At 46.7% G+C, this 19562-nt stretch overlaps 1 protein-coding gene across 9 annotated transcripts in view; it reads left to right on the forward strand.

The window, feature by feature from the left end:
* RELCH (RAB11 binding and LisH domain, coiled-coil and HEAT repeat containing) overlaps window positions 1-19562 on the forward strand; it is an 878561-nt gene that overhangs the window by 523779 nt on the left and 335220 nt on the right. The gene's annotated exons all lie outside the window — the stretch shown is intronic.

A 19562-nucleotide genomic window follows, 5' to 3' on the forward strand; every position in this document is an offset into this window, starting at 1 on the left:
ACAAAGTTGGCGAGCTTCCACGCTGAGGGATGCTGCCTGAATCCCTTAAAAATATAATACACTGTCGAGGCCTGGGATCACCCAGGTCTGTGAAGCGCTCAGCCTAGTCCCTAAGGTTTCATTAGTTTTGAAGTTAATAGTAATGTATATCTAACAAGTGCCTGATGTGTAATCAGGACTCTGAAACCATAATGTCATAGTACTTCAATCAACTTGTATTTTGAAAAGATTTTCAAAGCATAATGAGAAACAAATCACATTTAAATAAGTTACAACTTCACTGTAGTTACATTTCATTAGTGTTTTCACATGTTCTGTATCATTTCCTAACATAACGCAAAGCCCAATGCATTTTGGGTTCTTTAAAAACCCTTCATCAGGGGTTGATTTTGCAGCGACATGTGTATATTCATATAATGATATAATTCAGTTCCTTCCAGTAGGCGCTATAACAAAAACAGAAGAGTACCAGATGGTTAGCATGAAGCGCTCGATACAATGAATTTAAATAGGATTTGCACATGAGCAAAATTTAAAAGTGGAAAAAGGTTTGTCAGTGTTTTGAAGAAAAGAGACTGTGTTTGTGCACCCCAATGAGGTGAAAGAGATGATTCTGCCATTGCATATTGCTTGAAACGACTCATAACATCAGGGTACTTATGTGAGTAAGTGCTAAACCTTTGTCGGTCTTAAAACCTTGCTCAGTGGGCTTTTATGCCCTTTATATATGTCGTGGTGTTTAACCCAATGTGTGTATCTCCACAATCCTAATAAGACTGAAAAAACATACTCACAAGGCTGAAGCCGGCCAGAGAACTCCTATTGAGCTAAGTAGAGCAAATGCACAGACCAACGATCACCAACCTGCTGTTTGCAACTTTGCACAAAATGATTTATTCCAACGTGCATAAGCCACTTACCCGCTTTCTTGACGGTGAATCTTATTATGTTCGTCACATCAAGAGAACCTGAATATGCACTCGTGAAATCTAGACCTCGTTCTCAGACCTCCGTACCCTACAAAAAATAAACCTCCATGACTATCTGTTCCGATTGCTTCAAGACACAATATGCCTCTAATTACTGCACCCCTTCGGGCCAAACACGCTATTATCAGCACTCACCCAAAATGTCCGCGTAACGCCATAGATGCCCGAAGACGCCATTAACCATACGTCATCACGCGGCCTATTTCAACCTTACGAGGTCTTCCATGTTGTTATGTGACTTCATTTGAACAAGCTTTATTGCGAGAACTTCAACTTAACCACGGGGGGTAATTTTAATTGCGTGCCTATTTTGGTAAAAACAATAAAGTGATAAAACAAAATCACCCAGTGTTGGGTGACCAATCCTGGGGTTAAAGAATTCTAGAAATCTAAAAACGAACATAGCGAAAATTATATGTAGATAAAACAAAGATGTAATGTTAATATCTATAGTGAGCGGGCTCAGAAAAGTGAAAGGAAAATGTGCAAATCCTGTACAGAATACAGACCACTAGTAAACATTTTTTCATAGGAAACACACTTTCGGTTTCATTTTAGACGATCAAAGGTGATTTCCTTGCCATATTCCCTGCTTATTCTGATTCAATGCCTGTTGCATCTATTTTCGGCAGTCCAGCGGGCGATCTTGGCTTCTCCATGACTGCTCCCTAATGGCTACATAATGATGTGTATCAGCTGTTGGTTTCTTCCTTCTTTCTGTAAATCAAATAAATTGTACAGCAATATTCAGTCACAGTGGTGATAAATTCCACAGGAGTCATGAAGATCATACTCATCAGTCTCAAAAGTTAACTCATCTGTAGATTCAAGATACTGTCAATTGTGTAGGTTATAAACCAGCCCCACCCTTAAGAGGCTCTTTAGCCACCTTTTCCTTGAATCCAGTTTTTGAATTTGTGCACCGAAATCTACCAAGCATTCTCCATCTGAACCATCTTCACCCTCAACTTTACCTTCAACTGTGCTCACATCAGCCCCATTTTGTCAGATTTTTGCACCAAATCACCATGCATTGTTTTAAGAAGCATATGAACAATTTCTCACCTTTGCCGAATTTGTATTCATCATTGAATCAGGGTAGACTATTAATGCCACCTTGTGTGTGTACAAGCTCAAGATGTTTTTAAAGCAAGCCCAAGATTTGAAGGCAGAATCTATTTGCTCCTTTCTCTCATAGTAAGTTGTGGTAAGCTCCTGAAATCAGGACAGTTGCAAGGTCACCATGATTGTTGGGCAGAAACATGTACTAGGTGCCTGAGGGCAAGAGATGAAAACCTGTGCAGCAGCCACCAAACTGCCTGCTGCAGCTTCAGATAGCCATAGCAGCACTGTGGGTAGTATCAACTGACTCCAGCTCTAAGAATGTTACAGTGCTATCCAGATCTGTAAACTGTCATCCAGCCCAAGACCCTCGGGGCTTGTCACATCATATGCCACAGGTTTGCAACTCCATATTCCAGGGCATAGCTGTGCACAATGATGATTTTATTTCCAGGTGCACCAAGTAAAAGACACAAAGCTTCATATTGAGATTGATAACTCTCGTGCAAGTGTCTAGCTGTCTGACATTTCTGCCACATCTAGAAGGCTCCATTGTACTTCGGGAGTTTCTGTACCGCTCACCAGGGACAATAGAAGTGTACAGTGTGGGAGTCCAGGACTATATTGTGGCCTTCTTGGCCAAACACATGCTTTATTTATTGTTTTTTAGTAAACGCACAACATGCTGGTAAGTGCTTTAATGGTTGAGGTGGAACGGCATAAAGGTAAATCTCCATATAATCAGCTTAAGGTTTGCCAAAACTAAGTGATACCTTGGAAATGCTTTAGATTTGTTTTAAAGTAAATAACCAACCCCCTCTTGATTGACCCAAAAAATGGCAAGAAGAGAATAAAACTCTACATGTTCCTTACCTTTACTCTTTTTTGTTTTCAAATAACATTAATGTTATTTAAAAAAAAAATGCAGAGTTAAATCATCATCATATAATCTTTATTGCGATCACTTAAGATCATGAAAGACATTGTCACATATAACATCAACCCAACCATTTTGGGGTGACAGCATAATAAAACATAAAATATATAAAAATTAGACATTCTTCTATTAAAAAGATATTACATTTCATAGATATATAAAGACCTTAAACTTAATTCCAGTAAAAGTCCATTCTACTAACGATTTAAAATCACAATTATTTTGGAATGATTAAATAGCAAGAATATACAAATTCATACAACTGCGTATCTTAAATCACAATATGTATAAAGGGAAGAAGAAAAAAGATCCTGATGCCTGGGACAACACACCATTTATGCATTAAGCTGCTAAGTGCAAGATATTAATCTAACCATTCTTTTATCTGTTATCTTCCTGTACAGCCGTTGGTGTTCCTCGGCCTATTCAGTTTTTGCAATTTTTTTCCACGAATTAGCCACATCCAGCTTAGGAATTTAGCGACAGTTATTACACTGGTTAATAAAATTCAGAGTTAAATACACCATTGCTAAGGATGTGTGATAAAGGTAAAAACCCACTGTATATACTCCTCTCCATGATATGTATCTGCGTGATAAAGACAGTGGGGTAAAGGTCATGCGCTGTAATGACTGCCGGGTAAGAGCTACATACGTATTCTGTCTCTAGAGTGACCCTTAACTCTGTTGCAATTCTATAAAACTCTGATCCAGGGTCAGAAAGATGGCTTAACTCAGTTGGCACTTCTGCTAAAACCCATCTGTAGCCTGAAGGTGACCATTTTGATTTGCAACAAGATTGAGTACAAATTAGCTTGGTAATAACAACGAACTCCTGCCTTTTTCATTGGTTAGTAAATACAGGAAAAAAGCTTTTAGTCAAGGAGACTGAGGACTCATGTTCACATTGGGAAAGCCATCTTCTTCAGTTCAGTAGTCATATATTCCAACAGTATGGTCCATTGTTTCCTAAGCTTCTCTGTTTGTTTGTCCATCCCTAGGCCAAAACACAGTTTCTGTTACTACATAGCTCCAGTAAGATCATCTTGCCTGGATTGAGTGTTGTCCCACTAGCAACATGTAGGAGAGAATTCTCCCTTTCCATGCATGCAAAGGGTAAATCTATTAAGGGGCGCTGCCTGCAAAATGACTTCCAGATTCTGCAAGCCTTGAGTTGACTGCCTCCTTAATCTGCTGTAGAACCTACCCCCAGGAAGGAGCAATCTAGGATGTGAACACAGCATCCGTGTCAATGTACCCATCTGCACGCAGTCTCTCCATCATAAGTTATGTTCCATGAGTCTCAATCATGCCTGTGTGTAGTGCCAATGATGTAGAAACTGAAAGACACATCTAGCCGCAGATTCTTTACCTTTGAATTTCCCAGGTGTCAGACTGGATCCAGAAGATTTTTCTTCGAGCAATACCCTTGCACACCAGTAGGTGGCTTTGGCTGGCTCCTCGTTACGTCGTCAGCATCATCTCCCCTGTTGTGACGTCCACATCACCTATATAAGCGCCACCTCGGTGCTCGGGCGTCAGATTTTTCTTTCCGTGTCAGTTACCACCGATTCGTGAAGAGAGCCACCCTCTGTCTCTTTAAGACAGGTTTTTAAAATCTTTTTGTTGATTTTTAGGTTTACAGAATGTCCAAGAAGCCTTCCAGATTCAAGCTGTGTGGTGCCTGTCACCGCACTATGTAGGTAACAAATCCACATCCTATTTGCCTTTGGTGCCTGGAGCACTACCACGACTCAGAGTAGTGCTCCGACTGATGGGCCATGGCTCCAACAGCTTTGAGGGCGTGGTCCCTAAAGCTGCTTGCGGCCTGGAGCTCGGCACCGCGCCGTTCACCCCAGAGGTCTTGTTCTCAGTTCCAGTCGAGCGGAAGGTCTGGACCCCACTCTAGGAGCCCTAAGTCTTTGTCTTCCCACTCAAAGTCTTCTAGTCGGTCAGGTAAGATGCGCAAGAAGTTGAAGGGCACTTCGACTTCTCCCCATCAGTCGGCTGACGCAACAGAGTAGTCTTGGCGTTCTAGGCCTCGTTTCGCTGAGCCTGCACCAGGGTTAGCTCTGCACTTTCTGACTTTCTGGAAGCCAGATCAACCCCACCCAACTCAAGTAATTTTTTTGACACCATCTGCCTCATATTTGGGCAGCTTGACCCTGCTGGAGCGCCTTTAGGCACTGCAGGCTCAGCAGGGGGCTCCATTGGTTTCCACGCCGGCAGCTTCGGTTCTTGATGCAGATGACCCCCCATGGATCCAGACCGACGCCCGTCGTGCCACTACGATCGTCCCTGGCCCCGACATAGACTCCAGCGCTAGCCCAATTCTTATCTCCAACAGTCTGGAGCTGGATCGGCACTGACCTACGACGATTCTGGTGCCCCAGCACCCTTGGGTGCTATGTTTGTTCCTCTGCCTTATTTTGAAGGGCTGGGAATGGAGGGAGATTGGGACCCTTTACAAGACCACTCTGAACACGAAATGGACTGGATGAGGAATTGGGGGAGGCCAGGGGACTGGATACCTCTTCAGATAATTGCCTGACTTCTCCCTCCTATCGTGGCTACGGAAGGGGGAGCTTCATATTCTAGGGTAGTGAGAAGGACAGCTGAGGTTCCTGGACCTTCAGCTCTCTTCGGTGGAAGTCAAAATGAACATCTTGAGGGAGGTCTTGCAGCAGAGTGTCTCCTCCACGGAACCCCTCCTGCCATTCAATAAGGCCTTTGACTGATGTCCTTCTAAGAACCTAGTCCAAGTCCAGCATAGGGACTTCTGTGAATAGGACAATCACCCGCCGCCATCGCCCTGCATAGGGCGATCCAAATTTACTCACCAACCACCCTACTCCTGAGAGCCTGGAGGTCAAAGCCTAGTGCGTTCCCTTCCACTCTCCCGGAAATGGAATTCAAGAGGCTGGATAGTTGGGGTAAGAAAATCTTTTCTTCCGCCAGCCTTGCCTTGCGGTCATCAAACATCGCATGCCTGTTGGGCCATTATTCCCACACCTGTGGGAAACGGTTGCGCAAGTGTTGCCACAGGTCCGGAATGAGGCCCGGACCATATTCTCCAAAGCTGTATCAGATGGGAAAGATGCGGGCAAGTTCCCCATTCATTGTGGGCTTGATACGTCCACCTCCGAGTTGGTGGCAGGATCAGCCATCACCTCCACAACAGGCAAAACATTATGTCAGACAAGTGGGTTCTTCAGTAAACCCGAAGGGCTACTCCCTTTCGAGCCTACCCCTACTTCCATCCCTCCAACTTAAGAACAGCTGGTGGAGGATCACCTGACTTTGCTTCAGGAGGTAGTCATGACTCTCTTGGCCAAGGGAGCCATAGAGAGGGTTCGGACGCCAGAAGCACACTGTGATTGTTATTCCCTCTACTTTCTGGTCCTGAAAAGGACAAAGACCTTCATCCGGTCCTGGATCTCCTGGCCCTCAATACTTCATCAAAAAGGAAAAGTTCAAGATGCTCACTCTGGCTCAGGTCTAGTCTTCCCCCGACCCAGGAGACCGGATGGTAGCTTTTAGGTTTGCAGGATGCTTATTTTCATACACCTGTCCTGCCTGCTCAACAGCACTATCTGCGGTTTACGATATGACGTGAGCACTTTCAGTTCACCTTTGGTCTTACCAGCGCCCCTCTGGTGTTCACCAAGATGATGGCGGTGGTCGCAGGCCTTCTATGCATATCGGGTGGCAGGCTTCCCCCAGCTGCACGATTGGCTGTTGATGGCAAGCTCACCCCATCTCTAGGCTTAGGCAAACCTCCTGCATTCACTGAGGTTCAGAACATAACGTAAGCATTTGTAAAGCGCTTTTCACCCCTGACGGGGCATCTTGGCGCTAAATAACAGATGTTTATTGTTACCCAACTATCAACGTGCCGGAATAACACCTGACTCCCTCTCGGATGCTCCCTTTCATCGGAGCTGTTCTGGACACAGTGCAGTTTCGGGCTTATCCTCCTGAACGGCGAGTCTACCATATTCAAGCTATGATACAACTGTTTCATCCTCTATCCTGTATTTCAGTGAGAATGACTGAGGCTGCTGGTCCTTATGGCCTCCTGCATCCTGCTTGTAATTCACACCAGATGGCATATGTGGGCTCTGCAGTGGCACCTGAAGTTCCAGTGGGTGCAGCATCAGGGGTATTTCTCCGACTTGGTTCATAATTCGGAGTGAACTGCGCAGGACCTGCAGTGGTCGTTGACCAACGGCGATTGGGTCAGAGGCAGACCCCTCTCCCTTCCCCAACCAGATCATACAGTAGTGACAGATGCCGAATTCCTGGGATGGGGCGGCCATCTGGGAGAGGTGGAGATGAGAGGCCTCTGATCTCTGGTGGACTTCGAACTGCACATCAACTTGCTGGAGCTCTGAGCGATTCGTTTGGCATTGACATCCTTTCTTCTTTTAATAAAGGGAAAGCTGGTTCAAGTGTTCACGGACAACACTACCGCCTTGTAGTACTGAAACAAGGGTGGGGTCATGGACCCTTTGTCAGGAAGTTCTGCTTCTCTGTACGGCTGGAACAGCAGGTCATATCCCTGGTGGTTCAACACCTGGCAGGTTCTCTGAATGCCAGGATGGACAAACTCAGCTCCCGATGCCTAGAAGATCACAAATAGCATCTCCATCCAGGGGTGGCGCAATGGTCTCTTTTAACAGTGGAGAGAGCCTTGGTTACATCTGTTGTCCTATGCCGAGAACACGCAATGTCAACCTTTTTTCGTGCTGGAGTTTCCAAGGTGGCTGTTGCTTGGAGACACTTTTCATCTCAAGTGGAGCTCAGGCCTTTTTTCTGTTTTTCCGCCCATACCACTTCTGCCCAGAGTGCTCAACAAGATCAGGAGTGACTGGGCTCAAGTCATTCTTGTGGCTCTGGACTGGGCATGGAGTCTGTTAACTCGATCTTCTCCAATTGAGTATTTCCCCTGTGGGAGAAACTCCTGTTGCAGCAACAGGGGAGGGGTCCTCCATCAGAACCTGTCAACTGTACGCCTTCTTGTGTGGAGATTGATCGGTGGCAGTTAATAGCATTCGCCCTTCCTCCAGAAGTCTCTAATGTTATTTTGGCAGTCAGGCGTCCCTCTACCAAGACCGAGTACGTCTGCCGGTGGAACAAATGTGTAAAATATTTTTACAGAAAGATCTATTGAACCTCCTGCTTCCATCTCTCAGGTCTTACTCTTTATTCTGACCATTGCCCAGCAGGGCTCTGATCTGGGCACTCTGAAAGGGTGCCTTTCGGCCCTGTCTACCTATTTGCGGCTGCCAGACCAGGTGAGCGAATTACGGTCTCTGTCATGTAAGCCTTCTTACCTGACCATCTTTCCTGACAAGTTGGTGCTTTGCATGAGGTCCTTTTCTTACAGAAAGTAGTAACATCATTCCACATTGGGCAATCTGTCATCCCGGCCACTTTCTACGCTCCTCCACATCCCCCTAAAGAAGATGAGCGACTCCACCGTCTGGACCCCAAAAGAGCGTTGTCGTTCTATCTTGACTGCACAAAAAAGGTCCGGTGGATGACCAACTCTTCGTGGGGTTTGTGGGAGTGAGGAAGGGTGTGTGGTGCTGAAAAGGCCGATCTCTCGATGGGTTGTCCTTTGCATTAAAATCACCTACGCTCTGGTCAAAAAGCAGCCTCCTGGAGGCTCAAGAGCTCATTCTACCAGAGCTAAGGCTGCTACCATGGCGTTGCAACGTGGTGTCCCAGTCTTCGACATTTGTCAAGCAGCAACTTGGCCATCTCTGCTCACATTCACCAAACATTACTGCCTGGACAGTCCATGCTGCAGGGACAGCCTATTTGGCCAGTCTGTCCTGCAGGACTTTTGGTCTAACTTGTCCGCACTCCATCCTCCAGGGATGGTATTGCTTGAGTAATTATTCAAGGGTAAGGAAACTGCGGCTAGATTTCTTTATCAGATGACCAAGTTACTTCCATTCACTAACACCTTATTTGTTAGAGACATGATCTAAATGTAGATTTCTTACTGACCTACCAATCCTTCCTGCACTTCGACAGATTCCTAGGGTGAGGGCTGTTATCTCTCGGCTTTATTTGTTCAGAAACACACCATTGTCAGTGTACTTCATGGCTCTGCGCTCCTGGCGTGGAAAGTCGGGAACAGTAACTAATGTCAGCTCACTGAGGTAGTCAACGCACTGAGGTAGCTCCTATATAGATGACGCAGACATCACAACGGCAGAGACTACGCTGTTGACGTCATGTGGAGCTGATGCCACCTACTGGTGCGCAAGGGTATTGCTCGAAGAGAAATCTTCTGGGTCCAATCTAACGCTTAGAAAAATCACAGTTAAGGAATCTGCGGCTAGATCATGTCTAGTAATTAACTTGTTTATCTTGAAGAGTGTGTCCCTACCACCTGCTGAACTTGCAAAATTGTTAGCTCTCTATTGGTCCAGGACTGAGGTTATCCCCAGTTCTTTTTCCCCTGCTCTTTCATAAAGGCAGCTTCCTTTCTGCCATCGGGTTAAGTATCTTGTATATGTGGGATACCACGTGGCTCTCATTATAATGGTATAGTAAAATGGTATAGTAAAATATTTATATCTGATATAGACTTCTAGCTGCAGATTCCTTACCTTAGAATATTTCCCAGACGTCAGATTGGATCCAGAAATGTTCAAGTCGAACCCCTGAGCACCGGTAGGTAGTTGTATTTGGCTCCACGTCATTGCTGTCGTTCGCGCTGGATATGATATGCACAGTGCCTATGTAGGCACCACCCCGGCATGCTAAGGTTAGTTCTTTTCTTTCTGTGCCAGTCAGCTCAGCTTCGCAGAGAGCTATCCCCAGCTTCTTTTTTTTAAATTTCATCTCCTGGTGTGCTAGGGATGTCTCCTAAGAAGCCCACAGACTTCAAACCATGTTGTGCCTGTCACAGGCATATGTCTGTAAAACCCACATCTGGTCTGCCTCTGGTGCTTGGAGCATCTGACGCTTGGGCGTCTTGCGCCCGTCCGCGCCAGTACGTCACCTCTCGCCAGGAATTCTGGTTGCGACAAGTTGGTCGGTCACACCTATGCCAGGGAAACCCTCCTAGGCCTTAAAACGCCAGCAACCCCTTGTACTAGGACCCCATTACACCATCTGAAGCGCCCTTTTCAGTGCGCCTGTGGGTTCTCACTACCTAAACCAACGGCACTTACGCCTCCCGCAACCACCTGCCCTCAACAACAGCTGTTAATCGCTCAGCTAAACATTAGATCTTTAGCTAAACACTATGTCGAAGTGCACGATCTCATTGAGGACAATTTACTGGACATCTTGTTTCTCACTGAGACCTGGCTAAAGGACGACATGACTACAGTCCTCAACTTGGCTGTACCACCCGGGTATTCAATACACACTTTAAATAGGCAAACTAGGGGTGGAGGCATTGCTGTGATGGTGAAATCCCACTTTCTCTGACTTTTCACTAAAGTGGATATTGAAGGATGCGAATGTGCCCGCTTTAGCATTCTGATTAACCCTCATCTGACCCTATCTGGCGTTCTGATATATAGGCCCCACGGACAAGATGGCAGCTTTACCAAGGCTCTCTTGGAAACAGTAGGCTCATTGGCTGTAGGGACTGCTAATTTCACCATTTTTGGAGACCTGAATCTCCATTTTGACCTTACTTTGGATAAAAGGATAAACAGCCTGTTAGCTGACCTTGCAGCATTCCAATTGTGTCAATTGGTCACGAGCCCCACCCATAGAGGAGGACACCTATTAGACCCCATCTTCTCTAATATGGAAGAGGCGATTGTGGATGCTCCTATTCCGGTCCCTTGGTCGGACCATATGCTGGTCGTCATGTCCTTGCCCTTAAAAGATCCTTCAGGCATGAGCAATAGTCAAGCTGTATACAAGCGTCCTTGGCGAAAACTACACCTCGACGACTTCTATGCCCTGCTTAGAATAGACCCTCCTGAACTCTGTGATAAAACAGAGCTAGGATATGAGCTGTTTTGTACCTGGTTAACCCGAGCTCTGGACTCCTTGATCCCGGCCAGCTGGATCAAGGCCCGCTCCCAAGAATCTAACCCATGGTATAGTGAGTCTCTAACTATCCTAAGGAAAATTTGTAAAAAAATCGAACGCAAATGGAGGAAATCGTATGATCCAGAAATAAAGGGTCAATACATTGCCACACAAAAAAACTACCACAGAACAATATGTAAGACTCGAGCTGCTTACTATGCCAAAGAGATCAGGCTTAGCCCGAATCCCTCAAAATCATTTTTTAAGATTCTGAAGGATCTCAGTGCCAAAAAAGCATCTATATCGGTCACTGTCTCCGAAACACACTGTGAAAAATTGGCCTCCTTTTTTGTAGATAAAGTGCGGGTGATCTATGGATCCTTTTTATCTGCACCTTGTTTTACCCCTTCTAATCCGAAGTCGATCAAAAAACTTATGACAATTCCGGAAATGTCCCAGGACGAATTTCTTAGACTAAGTGGGAAAATCAAATCTGGCTCTCCTGCGGATCCCTTAAAACCTGCCCAATTTAGAGAGGCATCCGTGCTTGTGCTTAACCCCCTCCGCCAGATAATTAATTCTTCCTTTGAATCAGCCGTGATACCGGCAAGATGGAATCAGGCCTGGGTATCCCCCATTATCAAAAAAGCCACGTTGGACCCTACTAAGCCTGAGAACTTTAGGCCTATTTCCTTGCTCCCCTGGCCGGCCAAGGTGGCAGAATCACACGTCAATAATACTCTGACAAGCTTTCTCTGCTCAAATAAAATTCTGGATGCCTCACAACATGGTTTCCGAGCAGGCCACAGCACCGAAATGGCACTTTTGAGCATGACGGAACACCTCCGGTCCATCTTGGACGCGGGTCAGACGGCGGCACTGATCTTGCTGGATCTGAGTGCCGCCTTTGACATGGTCTCGCATGCGGTTTTGCTGCATCGACGGGAGGCGGCCGGTGTTGGAGGACTTGCGCTGGAGTGGTTCAAGGCTTTTCTAACTGGAAGATCCTTTCGGGTCTTCACACCCCCGTTTCGGTCTAAGGAACGACCTATTGAGCAAGGAGTCCCCCAGGGCTCGGCACTCCGCCCTACGTTATTTAATCTTTATGTCCAGCCACTGGCTGAGGTTGCCAAGCGGTGGGAGCTTTCAATGGTCTCATACGCGGACGATACTCAGTTAGTGGTGGCTCTGAGTGACAACTCCACTTTGAGCGCACCTACATTTAAAAGTGGCCTAACGGCCGTGGCTAACTGAATGACCTCAAATTATCTACAGCTGAATGCCAGTAAGACGGAGGTCTTATTGGTGGGAAAAAAATGCTTCTGCATGGGGAGAAAAATGGTGGCCCGAGATGCTAGGAACCCTTCCGGACCCAAAACCAGAAGTAAAAAACCTTGGAGTCTGGATAGACTCCTCCCTTAGTTTTATCAATCACACCAAGAAAGTGACAGCCACCTGTTTTGGGATCCTACGGAATCTCAAACCTATCATAACATTTTTCGACCCTTCTACTCGCCAGCTCATTGTGCAATCGACCATCCTCTCTCGCCTGGATTATGCGAGCTTCTTGCTTCTAGGGGTCAACCAGGCAAAGGCTGGAAGATTGCAGCGGGTGCAAAATGCGGCAGCTAGAACCCTGATAGGCCTCCCCCGCTTTCATTCGGTTGCGGACACCTTGAGTAAACTCCATTGGCTGCCTGTGGCCAAACTGATCCAATTCAAGGTTCTTTGTCTTTCATTTAAGATCTTGAAGCTTGCAACTCCACCTATGCTCTGCTCTTTCCTGACCCCATATGTCCCCCGACGATCATTGCGTTCGGAAGGCCAGCACCTGGTAGCGGTCCCTCGGGTAAAACGTTCCTCATTCCGCTATCTGGCTGTGAAACTGTGGAATGCCTTACCGTCCCAGCTGTGTGGCTTAAATGATCTCCTGACTTTCAGGAAAGCCATTAAGACTCATCTTTTCCCCTTAGACTAGAGCCCCTGTTACTGTTATGTTAGGGCCTGCCGCACTTTGCTAGAGGCAGTTCTCTTCCTACTGTTTGAGTAGCGCCGGGACGCCCCTTAGCTGGGGCAGCTGAACGCTATATAAAAATATGTAACATAACATAACATGACCATGACTCTAAGACCTGCGGGGATTGCCGCACCATGAATCCCATGGCGTTGAAAGAACGGACCCTCAAGCTCCTCTGCCTGATGCCGGCGCCCCACGACACTCTTGATCCCTGTCATAGAGAAGGCCCCGGACTGCTTGCGCAGCAGGTCCCAGTTGTCACCTTGATCCCAGTCCTCGGGTAAGTTTTATATAGAAAAGAAATCTACGAAGCGGAAGTGCTCTTTGACTTCTCCGCGGGGCGGCCCAAGTCATTAGACCTGGCGCTGTAAGGTCGACACTCTAGGCCTCGCTCTGAGGTCTAACCTGTGCTAGGGTCGCCTCTGTGGTTCCCATGCCCCTCACATTTGGGTGTGTTGACCCATCTGGAGCACCTTCAGTCCCCACGGATACGGGCCCCCTGGAACACATGCTGGATTTGAAACGGTGCTGCCCACAAAACTGCAACGTTCCCTGGCTGTTGCTCCCGTTGCTCCTGACGCCTTTGCCAATGCTGACCTCCATCGATATACCCGACTCCGACATGGGCTGGATGGCCGACTCCCGACTCTGGCGCCGACTGGTTCCATGCCTTCTGAATAAGAGTCAGTGCCTATTTCTTTTGCCAGGCCTGCAACGGATGACGATTGTGAGGGGTAAGAGGACCTTTATGGTTACCTTTACCCCATGGATGATACAAAGGACAACTGGTACGAGGAAGTGGTGGATGCCAATAGTTTAAACACCTCACCAGATACTGGCCTGGTCTGTTCATATACCGTGGCTATGGAGTAGGGTGCCTCATTCGCAGTGGTGGTGTGGCGGGTAGCAGAGGTCCTCGATCTTCAGCTGCCCACATTGAAAGTCAAGATGAACGTCTTGACAGAGGTGTTTCAGCCCGCAGTCACCCCTTCTAAACGCTTGCTCCTATTAAGTGAAGCTCTTACAGATGTCCTTCTTGGGTCCTAGTCCAAACCCTGCACAGGCGCTCTAATGCACAGAACAATTGCCCGCCACCATCATTGCCCTGCGCTGGGGACCCCAGTTTCCTCACCTTTCACCTCACCCCGGAAAGCTTGGTGGTCCAAGCCTCCATTTCTAGGATCAATATTTGGCACATTCCCTTTCACTCCACTGGATAAGAAATACAAAAGGCTGGATACCTTTGGTAAGAGGATTTACTCTTTCACCAGCCTAGCACTGTGGTCGGTGTACACCACCTGCCTTTTGGGCCAATACCAACACACACTGAGGGATTTGATTGTTCAAATGCTGCCCATGGTCTTGGAGGGGGCCCGAACCTTACTGTCTCAGGCAATTGCTTATGGGATTGATGCTGGAAGGTTTGCCATCAGATGTGTGCTCGAGACGACCGACTCGCTGGGCAGAGTGATTTCATCGTCCGTGGTTCTCAGCCAATTCTGGCTGAGAACCACTGGCATTTTGCTTATGGACATGTGCTTAAGAAGGCAGACTCAGCGCTGAAGTACTATGCAGAGCTATGGCCAAGTCCTTGGGCCTATCAATGGCCCCTTGCCAACTCTACCCATGGCTACAGTAGAGGCCAACTGTGTCCTTTCCTGCCCATCAACCAAGGTCAACGGGGGTTCTCGGCCGTTTTGTGGCCGTTAACGAGGTTCCCACAAATCCCGTGGGACCACCAGCCAGTGGTCAGGTCAATCCACTGCCCCCCATGGGAGCCGCATCTTCAGAACCCCTTTACTTTAACCATGTACCAGCTTGGGCACCCAGTAGTAGGCAGGATTTGCCATCACCTGCCCCGCTGGAAGTCAATAACATTCAACAAGTGAGTTTTGCAAATCATCCAAAACGGCTACTCCAGCACTTTCCTGGAACCCCTCCACCCATACTACCCACTTACAACCGTCTGACAGAGGACCATGTCTCCTTGCTCTGTCAAGATGTATTGGCATTTTTGGTTAAAGCAGCCATTGAGAAGGTGGTAGCATCAGAAGTAGGTTGTGGTTACTACTCCCGCTACTTTCTGTTGCCCAAAAAGGAAGGAGGCCTTTGTCCTATTCTAGACCTCTACCTTCTCAATGTCTTCCCGAAAAAGAAGTTGAAAATGCTCACCTTATCTTAGGCTGTATCTGCCCCAGACCCTGAAGGTTGGATAGTGGCATTGGACTTTAAGGACGTGTATTTCCACATCCCTGTCCTGCTGGCCCAAATGCGCTACCCGCAGTTCCTGGTGGGCCGAGAGAACTTCCAGTTTAGTGTGCTCCCCTTTGACCTCACCAGCACCCCTCGGGTGTTCACAGTAGTTATTGTGTTGGTTGCAGCACATCTGCGCAGATCAGGGATTCCAGTCTTCCCCCTACCTCGATGATTGGCTGTTGAATGCATACTTGCCCCAGGCAGGTCGTTTGAGGTAAATTTATTTTAGCTTGAGGACCCTGGTTCACATTTTCTATAGTTTTCCCTGAAACATGGTTGAGCCTATCCTGGTTTTTAGGGACCAGGATGAGACTCGATAATGAAGCATGCCACTACTAGAGTGGATGAGGGTCTAACAAAAAGAACAAGCCTTCCTCTAAAGAAAGGGTGACTTCCAGTAACAAAATACCTTGTCCGTTTTCAGGCAGGGGATACTTTTGTGTGTTGTGTTAATTTTATTTGGGAGAGTATGCACTCCTTCCTACATCTCAAGAGTCGCTCTGCCCATCCCCAGAGTATATTCTTTTTCCTCCTCAAGGTTTTTGTTGATTTGCCCCTTTCATGTAGGCCAACCCATGACTTTGCGTACATTCTTTGCTCTGCCTCAGCCTTCTAAAGAGGAGAGACTTCACCTACTGGACCCAAAAAAGAGTGTTGTCTTTCTACATTGAATGTACAAGAGATTTCCGGCAAGACGATTAACTATTTGTAGGCTATATTGGAGCTTAGAAAGGGAAGGCAGTACAGGAACAATCCATCTCATGATAGTTAGTGCACTTCATAAAAATCTGCTACACACTAGCCAAAAAGCAACCCCGGAGTGTGTGTTTGTACAGTCTACCAGAGGCATGGCTGTGACTATTGTGTTAGTTTGCAAAGTCGCTGTCCAGGGCTTCTGTCAGGCAGGAATATGGGCATCCTTGCGCATGTTCACCAAGCACTTCTGCCTGGATGGTCAAGTCGGTCATGACAGGCACTTTGCCCGTTTGGACCAATAGGACTTTTTGGTCTAATCTGTTTGCAGATCCACCTCCAGAGAGGTATTGCTTGGGTAAGTATTCTAAAGTAAGTCTCTGTCATATGAAGAAGTTACTTACCTTCGGAAACATCCTGTCTGGCAGACACACTCTAGATGCAGACTCCTTACCGACTTTTCCATCTTTCCCGCTCTGCGAACTGAGTAAATGGGGTCACCCTTCTGAAGGCCTTAGTAATGCAGACCAGTATGTTAGCATTCTTCGTAGCTCTGCACTTCTAGTGTGGAAAGTTGCATATAGACTCTGACGACAGCGTGCTGGGGTGGCGCCTATATAGGCACGGCGCAATTCCATTCATTACAGCTGACAGAGCCAAAAACCCCATCTGCTGGCAGGTATACTGCTCAACATTTTCCAGATCCAGTTTGACGCTTGGGGAATATTCTTGGTTAAAGAACCTGCAGCTCGATAGTCTCTACCAGATAATGCGTTACCGAAGGTAAGTAACTTGTTCATTAGAACAGAAACCCCTAACCCTAAGGAGTGACTGTTTGGAGATCCAAATCATATTGCACAGTTCGCATCTGTTAATAATTGTTTGATATTTTGGCAAGGAAGCTCTTATTTTAAACAGTGGAACATGGTGCCTACTTGCTTTTTAAACAAAAATCTGCCTGTCTTAGGGTGACAGTCTATTGCTGGCCTAGTTATCTATCGTCCTCCGGGGCCAGCCGGAAAATTTCTAGAATCACTCAGCCATGCTATTTTCCCCATAGCAGCTAAATATAGCCATTGTCTAGTTTTGGGGGACTTCAATATACACATGGACAATAATTTTGATTGTGAGTCAGTAAGGTTGTATGAATGTATGGAGATACTGAATATGACCCTGTATGTCTATCTCCCTACCCATGAGAAGGGGTATACGTTAGATCAGATTTTTTCATCTAAAGGAATTGAAATTGACACTCCCCTTCCTTTAGTCTGTTCTGACCATTGCTTGTTAGGTTTCAGGGTTTCCAGAGAGCCTGACAAGCATCTCTCTTTAGGCAGACCTTTCTACTTGATTTCCCCAGAGGTTATGCAGAAAGCACTAAGTCAATATCCTATTCCTCTGAGTGGGAACCTAGAGGATGATGTGCTCGCCTTAGAGCATTGGTCCAACTTCGCGCCTTGGAAATGGCTCCCCCTACTATGAGGCCAACTAAAACTAACTGAGCCACCGCCCCTTGGTTCTCGGCGGCCCTGAAGGCAAATAAAAGTGAGTGCAAACGCCTTGAAAGGAAATTGCGGGCGAATTATAATTCCATAGACAAAGGCATTTACAAGCAGGCCTTGAGAGAGCATTACAGAAATGTTTGTGAGGGAAATAAACTTTTCTTCTCCACTAAAATTGATGAGGCTAGTAATAAAAGAAGTAAACCTTTTAACATCATAGAAAAAAAATTGCAGCTCCTAAGTCCACTGGCAGCCTGTTTACGCTGACTAACGAATGGACTGATTTGTTGGCACGTTTCTTCCATGCCAAAATCAAAACTATCCAAGACTTTTTTGAAACAGAGCCGCTAGCTCCTGTTGCGGCCACTGTTCTACCGCCTGTTGCTAGGCGTTGCACTGATCCATCTTGGTCGTAGTGCCCTGCTATTTTTCTGGAAAAATCCCTCTCAATTATGAAGTCCCACAAATCTGGCTCACCCTCTGACCCCTGCCCGGCAAAAATACTATCATTGACTGCAGAGGTACTCGCAGAGTTACTCAATTAGGCAGTACATTTTATTCTTAATACTGCTCTTTGAGAGGGTCTTATGCCTCAGTCCTGGAAACACTCCAAAATACTCCCGCTGCTGCAAAAAACATCGACGGACTCTGCTGTAGCCTGCAATTAAAGTCCCATTTCTCTACTGCCTTTTTTCTCCAAGGTTTTGGAGAGATATGTCAATATGATCACCACAGAGTATGTGGAGGTCAATCCTCTACTTCATTCCAGTCAGTCCGGTTTCAGGGCTAACTTCAGCACAGAAACTGCACTACTGGAAGTTGCTGAAGCTATTAAAACCCAATTGGATAAAGGAATAAATGCAGTACTGATGTTGTTGGACCTCTCTGCTGCCTTCGACACCGTACCCCATAATAGACTGCTGAGCAGACTTGAGGAGTGCGGTGTCGGAGGCACTGTATTGAGCAGGTTCACCTCCTTTCTTAAAAACCGTAAACAAACGATTTGGTCCCCTCCTTTCACCGCCGATATATTGCCTATGAACGTCGGAGTTCCCCAGGGCTCAATCTTGAGCCCTACTCTGTTTAATTTGTACATGGCCCCTCTCGCACTCATAGACGAGAAGCATAGTGCGAAAATAATTTCATATGCGGACGATACCCAACTGTTGTTCACATGTGAGAAGGGGGCCGAGTTCAATGGCAATGCTATTAAAAACTGCTTATCCGAGGTTTTTTCCTGGCTCAGAATTAACCAACTGAAATGTAAGTCAGACAAATCTGAGATTGTTTTCTTTGGCTCAGGCCCCTGCGATGCTTAGTTTAACTGGTGCCCGCAAGATATGCCCCCCCTTCAGCACCAGTAACTACAGCAAAAAATGTAGGGGTTAAACTGGATTCTACCCTCTCAATGAAGGCCCAGATACAATCAGTGGCCGGAACCTGCTTTGGTATGTTGAGAATGCTGTAAAACTTTCGCCCCCTACTTCCTGTCCCGCATAGCAAGACGACCGTACAGACCTTGATGATCTCTAGGCTGGATTATGTCAACTCCCTCTACCTAGGCCATCCTGCGTATCTGGTCGGCTGTCTTCAAGTGATCCAAAACGCTGCGGCCAGAGCCATTTTTCTGGCAGGACCCAGGACACACACAACCCCTTTGCTGCTCTCCCTGCATTGGCTCCCGGTTCAGAAACGGACCCATTTTAAATCATTGGTGCTGGTCTTTAAAGCCTTCCATAAGATTGGGGATCCTTACCTCAATAAAAGATTTCAACATTATATTCCCCAGAGCACTCTGAGGTCTTCCGCTCAGCTTCTGACCTTCACTCCTAGGGTCAGGCTGTCGAGGATTGGGGGCAGATCCTTTCAAGCGGCAGCTTCTAGTTTATGGAACTCTCTGCCACTTGGTCTCAGACAGGCGCAAGACCTCCTCACGTTTAGGCGGAAATTAAAGACCTGGCTGTTTCAGTTGTAAATTTATCAGATTACTTTTCACAAGCAGAGTTTCTCTTTCTGTTAGTTGTTGCGTGGTCTTTGTTTTAGCGCCGTGACACTCCTGGGAGTAGCCGCGCGCTTTATAAGTGCCATATAACA

This window comes from Lissotriton helveticus, chromosome 4_1 (genome assembly GCF_964261635.1).
Source record: "Lissotriton helveticus chromosome 4_1, aLisHel1.1, whole genome shotgun sequence".
Classification (NCBI taxonomy): domain Eukaryota; kingdom Metazoa; phylum Chordata; class Amphibia; order Caudata; family Salamandridae; genus Lissotriton; species Lissotriton helveticus.